We start from the raw sequence: 7,782 nt of genomic DNA, 5'->3' as shown, positions 1-7,782 counted from the left end.
TTAATTAGGAAAAATAAAAGTTTGTTTATCAATTGTTTACAGTCTTCATTGCAAAAGTTCATTTGAGTAGTCCATAATGTTTCTGAAATTTATTGGACCAATTCTATACCTATAATCTTAATACTTGGAGGGCATCCTTGTTTAAAGAGATTTTGCCAATGTAAAATCTGAAATTGGGCAAAAATGCAAGTGTATTTTGGCAAAGATGTTTTCAGGAATTTTTACCTCCCTTTTGAAGAAGAGGGAACTGTGCTGAAGCCCTTCCAAATCAATAGCTATTGAAAATTCGTATGAAATTAAGTTTTTTTTTATTTTATTTTATTGTTTTGCGCTTTTTTCTAAATGCTTGATTAAAATCATTTTCGTTCTTCAGTTTAAGAAATTTATTGTATAATATTTTGATTATATTAACCAAATTGAGCAAATAAAATTACAGCAAATGATGCATTTTTTATGTTTCCATATATGAAAAAACAGAACTTAGAAATTCAATAGCAATATACACGACATCAGCTGCAATACATTAAGCAGTGTCTACAGTATGTAGTATATATAGAGACAGTTAAATGTATAATATGTTTATAGAGATCTGTAATTTCTTTCTTTTAAAAATCAAAGTATAATGTTAAATGTATAATATGTTTATAGAGATCTGTAATTTCTTTCTTTTAAAAATCAAAGCTTATCAGATTGTGATCTAAATCAAAATTTTCTTTCCAGTTGAACTAACTCCAGATTTACGATTAAACTGGTTAGATGATATTCCCTATTTCCACTTTGGGCGAAAAACCTATGTTTGCCATCAAAGAAAAGATCTGAATAAACGTCAAAAGGAAAATTATGCTAAAGAAAAAAATGAAAAGGTAAAATAACATTGTTATATTTAAAAATTTATACAAAAATATCACCTCTTGGATTATATATATATATGTGTGTGTGTGTGTTTTTTTTTTTTTCTTTTAGTGTCAAACTGATCATGCTTTTGGTAAAGCATATTCCAAGAACCAGACAACTAAAAAAGTTAATTGTCCAGCTGTAATTAATGTTACCCGAATGTACAGGATGCCTCAGTTCAAGGTAGAAGTTTATTTAACATTTTTTTCTAAGATGGTCTTAGTAATTTTAGAGAATTTTTTTTTAAAGAAAAAATATAATTCTGTCATGTATGAACAAGATGTATTGAAGGTATTCTATGATAAAGTATACATACTTTTTGACATAAAAACAAGTTGTTCAAAGTGAAGTTTTATTGGTTATGTTTCTTTGAAGAAGTAATTTGATCTATTGTTATAAAAATGGAAGATCCTTTTTACAGCTTTTTTTAAAGGAAAGAAATGAGAAATGACTCCTCTTTTTTTTTTTTTTTTGAATAATTTGCTATGAACAGAAAGTTTTTAAAATTGAACCTTTATCAATAATTAGTTTTAGATGACTGTGCTGGAATTTCTAAATTTTACTGTGACAAATATGTTTAAATTACAGGTAGTGCCAACCCGAAAAAGAAAGATTATGATATCTCGGAAAATTAAGGAAAAACTAGCCAATAAAGATAGTATTGCTGGTGAAGAAGTTTTCATGTTTAATTTACCTAATAGCCAAGATCATCAAAATCATCTAATGGGTAACATGGCTGCAGTAATAGAACCTATAGATGCTAGAGTGCGGCATTTCATAGCTTCTAAAGTTAAGAATGGAAAATGCAATGCCACTGTAATTGCAGAGCTATTAGAAGTATACGTTTCAACTGAATTGGGAGAAACTGATAAAACGTGCAGACGATTTTATCCAGAAATGGAGGCAATAAGGAAAATAATAAGCCAAGCAAAATCCGATATTAGAACTAGTAAAATTGACCAGGAAAATACAGAAATGTTAATAAATAGCTGGGATACTTCCAAGTGTTCTGTTTTTTTTAGACCATGTACTGAAAATACATATGATGGTACTGAGCCAAATGACTTTACAGATTCAAAACTAAATCTGCTATTTGTATATCAAAGTGAAGAAATGAAAAATTTATATGTCTTATATGGTTCTAATCTTGTTCTTCTCGACGCGACCTATCGAACCTGTAAGTATGCTCTCCCACTTTATTTTTTAGTTGTCAAAACAAATGTGAACTATCAAATAGTGAGCATAATAATTACACAAAATGAAACAGCCAAAGCATTAGAAGCTCTTATAATTATTAAAAATTGGTCGCCTCTCGTTAGACCAAAATATGGGATGGTTGATTTTGCAATGGAAGAAATTACAAGTTTGGAAAATGTCTTTACAGGAATTAAGGCTTTTATATGTAGTTTCCATCGAGAGCAGGCATGGTCAAGATGGGCTTCTAAGAAAAAGAATGCAGTGGTTCCCAAAGAAGAGCTTTTGTGTAAATTACGTGCCATAGCAAATGCTCCAACTCAAGATGAAATGGTTGCAGCAATAGAGGTATTAAAATCATGGAACCAATATGAAGCTGTGAAAGATTATTTTGAATTAACATGGTTCAAGGAAATTGAGAGATGGGCTTTGGCTTACAAACCAAATGACTTATTCATAAACTCGAACAATGGTGTTGAATGAGGAACTAAAATATAGATATCTTCAGGGATATAAAAACTGTATGCTGTCTGAAATAATTAAGATCTTGGTTGAGAAATTTCTGCCAGAAAGATATAGAATTTACGTCAGAAAAAATCTGAGTATGCTTTCGCAGGCCAGATTATACAATGAACATGTACCAAATTATTTAATCAATAAGCCAAAATGGTTAATTGATCACATAAAAACAAAATTAAGAGCTGCTGAAGTTTATGTGGGTAGTATAAAAAAAAATTCACATGGCTTCTTTAAAGTTTCTTCTGAAACTAAGCACGATGCAGTTTATTCTGTCACGTTTGATGAACAGAAACAACTGTGTCAATGCACATGCTTAGATTTCAGAAGAAACCGACTGCTGTGCAAGCATATTGTGTTTGCTGGCATGAAGTTTCCAGCCTGGAGTTTGGAATGTACTGCAGAATGGCTATTTTCAACACCTATTTTCAAAGTTGATGAAGATTTAGTCTCAAGAAGTATTTCAGGCACCAGAAAACGAAAATATTCATCAACTGAAACTCCTTCAGGTGGAACATCAGATAATTTACCCACCATATCTGAAGAAGCAACATTGAGTAAAAAAAGAAATTTGATCAATGAGTGCGATGCAAATTACAGATCAATTCGGTCACTCCTTTGGAATTTAGATAGCGAAAATTTACACAATGTAGCCAACTCTTTGAAGGAGATTTTAGAGTCTGCTTCAAAAACAGTTATGCGAGATGAAAATACTGGTCTACCGCTTCAAATTGAAAAAAAAATTAAACTAAAAAAAAGTAAAAGAATTGTCAAGAAGTATGGTCAACTAAACCTCCATCGCCGTAGAAATACCAGAGTTGGAATAAAGGTGGATATACATAAAGAAACCATTTCAGTAGATGGCCAGTAATTAAAATTAGTATGAAACCTAAAGCAGGCTACAAAGAGCCTTTGGCAAAGGTGACACCCCCACCTATGAGTGGATAATAGAGTAATCTCGGGGACCTGCATGCCATGGATACACTAATACTTATTTTCAAATAAAATAATAAATTTCATACTTTTAGGATAATCTTAAATACTGAATATTATCATACTTGAAATACTTTAGTATGTGCATTTATTTTCGGATTCTTCAGAATTTATAGTGAAAAAACTGCTACAACTATATACTATCAAATACCAGATTTCAGACAATTAAAATTGACGATAATTCAAAGTATAACATATAAGTTTTGTACAATTCAATAAACATAATACATGTTATTATTTAGTAATATTTATTTCCTGAACAACTTTACAAACACTTATTTGAGAGTCATATAACTTATTTCTATTCAATAATGCTGCAGCTGCATTGATTGTCACGATCAAGACATATGAGCAATATAGTATTTAATGCACTCAAAACTGAATCTGGTAAAGACTTACGGCATATTGGTTACCAAATGCATCTAAAGCAAACCAGTATGCAGGGTTAGTTTTACAGGTTCACTTGTTTTCAAATTAGCAACTCTGTAAAAGTTTTACTCTTGGTTGTACTGACACTGCCTGTTCTTTCTCATATCTAATTGTAGTTATTTGGTTGTAATATGCAGTAAAGGTAAGAACACTGGTGTAATATGCTGTAATTTTTATGTTAGATAGCCCAGTTACATGACTACAACATTTTTCCACTACTTTTTTTACACTGTAAACTCGGTTTAGAAAGTTATTTTCCATGATTTTGGGGTGTTGTATAAAACATATTTGGAATAACTACAGTTAAATGTATTCATTCAAAAGAGGATATATTGTCTTGCTGAATCTTTTCCTGTACTTATTGTTTGATTTAATATTTTCAATGTGGTGGATTGACCATCATGGAATCATAGCATCCAGTAGATCTTTCAATATAACTCCATTCAGATATTCACATTTATATTATTGTAAATTAACGTAGAAGACAGATTGACAGATATTCTCAGTTCATAGTGCCAAAGTGTTTTTTAATAATGCTAAAATACAATTTTAAAAAAAAAAAGATTACTCATGTTATGTAGAATTAATGTTAAAATTCCATACAAGAAACAAGCATCGATTAATTGTGTTATATAGAATTAAAGAATAAACAGTCAGGTAGAAATTTATAAATGCATAAAACACAACAAAAGGCAGGGCTGCATTTATTCATCCAGTTCATTGAAAAAGTTGTGGCTTTCCTAGACCCCTACCTTGTTGTCGAACATGTAGGTTGTTTCGAATGTTGTCATGAGTAACTAACATAAAATATAATTTTTTCCCCAAATTAGTATGTTATAATTTTTGAATAAAAGAAGAGTGAGATAAGTGGTTATTCTAGCCGAAATAAAGTGTGCGTCGAGTTCCAGTAAAGACCCAAAAATGTCATCTGGGAAAGCTGAGAAAGGGGAAACGAGCTAGCTTTAACCTGAGTCTAGAGATGCATATAATACATACACACAATACAGATAAGTGTGAGTAAACTGGTGCACTTAAATTATAACATAAGTCACAAATGTACATTACAGGTAAAGCATGTCAATTTAAATAATATGTGTATTAAGTATGGCCATATAGGCCATTTACAATTATTTGGGTCATTCACATTATAATCGTAAACCCTTATAACAGGGTTGTCTTCAAATCTTTAAATTCAGAAAAACTTCTAAAATCGTAATTTTTTCTATAGAAGAATTTCTATCCTCAGAAAAATAAATGTTAAAGAATTGAAATATAAAATTTGTGCATTTTATGCAGAAAGTAAAAAGAAATTCATTATTTCATTATAAATTTAATCATAAACAAAAATCTGCTTAATATTTTTTAACAATAATAAGAGAATTTCAAAGATTATTTCAAGTATTTCATTTTGATGTCCAGTGATATTAAAAATTGTTTTAAATTTTGACTTACAGATGCCCTAGAGGAGTTGCATGGTATCTAAAATTTCTGTGAAACACAGTTTGAAAACCTTCAGACTACTCGAAAACTTCAGATTATGTGAAAAAAGAAATGTAGATGTAAAGAGCAGTGATTAAAAAGTTTTAATGACCAAAATATTTTCATTCCATCAGATTATTTGTGTATTTTGAAGAAGACACAATCAGATAATAAGATCACAAATAGAGGATAAGTTTTTTTTTTTCTTTTTTTTTGGGGGGGGAATTATTGCATATACCATGCATTTTAACATATAGAATATTCTTGGATTGTCTACTGAAAAAAGTACATAATATATGTAAATTTTAATATATAAGAAGTAATGCAAATATTTCAATAAATGAATGGATAAAAAATGACCTTCTTAAACAACCTCATGTTTAAATTACTTAGAGGAATTTATGCGAACATGTTTCTGTTGGCATTAATTAAACATTAACAAATGTAGATGAACACAAATTGCATAATGTATTTTAATTGAATATATGTTTTGGAATGAAAAATGTAAACAGCCTTAATATACTTAATAACTCGGATTTGTAATGCATATATTTTTATTTCCAATGGCAGACAAAAGTATTTATACAGACACACTATCAAATAAACACACACAAACAAATATATCACACACTAAATAAACAGAGAATAAGGAAGCCTATTTACTACTGCTTGAACATACTCTAGGCTTCCAGTAACAGCCACAGAGATCCTGTACAAAGAGAGCCATGCATTTTGCAGATGGTGGAGGTTCGTATCTTGGGCTTTTATCACAAAGGACGAATACAGAATTTTTTAATCAAAAAGTTTTGCTGAATAATGACGAGTTAAAATACAAGCTATTATGATGGAATTAGCCTTTGGGTATCGGAAATGAATATGTAGTTGAAGAACAAAGGTTTGCTTTAAATTACAGATTTCTAATACATTAATTTAATTATGTGTTTTAAAAATATCATTTTAATATAATATTTTTCTAATACATTTATTTTATTATCCAAAATTATTTTCTAATTAACAGAAAGATACAGCATAACTTTCAGTGATCCATTGTCAAAAAAAGGCTTCTTCTGGACAGCTTAATAATAGTACAAGGAAATAAGCTTATTTTATGCATGCCTTGTGGCATGAGATAATGAATTTCTGAAGTATTTTAAAAACTGTAAAAATATGTACATATACCATAGAAATGATTTTTAACACTAAATAAAATTCAATACGTGCCCATAGTAAGATCAACTTATGAAAGCTTTTTTACCAAACTGGAAATCATTGCATAAGGAGGAAAATTTCCAAAACCCATTTTTTAATTTTTATAATATGACTAACGATAAGGTATTGCTTTTTGATCAATAACATGGGTTGTTTGAACTAATAAAGAAAAACAGCTGAATGCGCATATTAGTAACCTTAAATTGCATCAGTATTACAGCGAGTTAATTCTAAATCACAAAACACTTCTGTAAGACAGTCAGACACAGCTGCTACAAAAAATTTTCTATGGAAGTGGTTGTCTTAGGTGATATTTGATGTCAATGTTATTAAATTACCACTTTTGTTATCATCATAGTGTGATATGCATCTCTCTGTGTATACATTTTGAATCTGAAATAATGCATTCAGCATAGCATATATACTTTAGGGATAATTGGGTGTAAAGAAAAGTCAATAAATACAAATTTATTCGCATACAAAAATAATTGTATGATTAAAATGTACACAAAATGATGAAAATACATAGTTTTTTTATTATTAATTACCAGATATAAACAGCGCATAAATCTTAACACTAAGCAGGATTATAATTTAAAAAGAAATCAATAGCAAACAAAAATCCACAAAATATTAGTTCACTTGAAGCACTACACATCTTAATATCTGCTGCAAGAATGAAAAAGAAACATGTGCCTACATGAGAAGCAACAGAAAGAAATTGGAGAGTATGGTTAAATAATAAAAACCAAATCCTTAATATCATCTACTGACAGAAAGAGAACAAAATGCAAATAAGAAGCAAATTTCTTAAAAGCTAACAATAAAGAAGAGATTAAAATTAGGATGAACTGTCATATTTTTATTGACATAAAACATCAGATGCCACTTGAAATCAAATGTTAAGTGAAGTGGTGCCCCCACACCAGTATAATTTTTCGATGTAGAGAAATGAAAATCGTAGACAAAACAAAATTTATAAATTTCTTACCTCCAGACATAAGTTTGTGCTGTTTAGTACAAAATTTCAGACACGCATCTCAGCTGTTCGGAGCAAAATTTTAACGC

At 29.7% G+C, this 7,782-nt stretch overlaps 1 pseudogene across 1 annotated transcript; it reads left to right on the top strand.

Moving 5' to 3' along the window:
* Positions 1-484: 484 nt before the first annotated feature.
* On the top strand, positions 485-5,622 carry LOC118195104 (uncharacterized; annotated as a pseudogene). The gene is made up of 3 exons (XR_015039239.1): positions 485-863; positions 964-1,077; positions 1,483-5,622. The product of XR_015039239.1 is annotated as an uncharacterized LOC118195104 (transcript).
* The last annotated feature ends 2,160 nt before the right edge of the window (positions 5,623-7,782 follow it).

Source organism: Stegodyphus dumicola, chromosome X2, assembly GCF_044657685.1.
Source record: "Stegodyphus dumicola isolate Sdum_Otavi_A_Nest chromosome X2, ASM4465768v1".
Classification (NCBI taxonomy): domain Eukaryota; kingdom Metazoa; phylum Arthropoda; class Arachnida; order Araneae; family Eresidae; genus Stegodyphus; species Stegodyphus dumicola.
The sequence above is the reverse complement of the archived record's forward strand: the minus strand, read 5'-3'. Positions and strand labels throughout refer to the sequence as shown.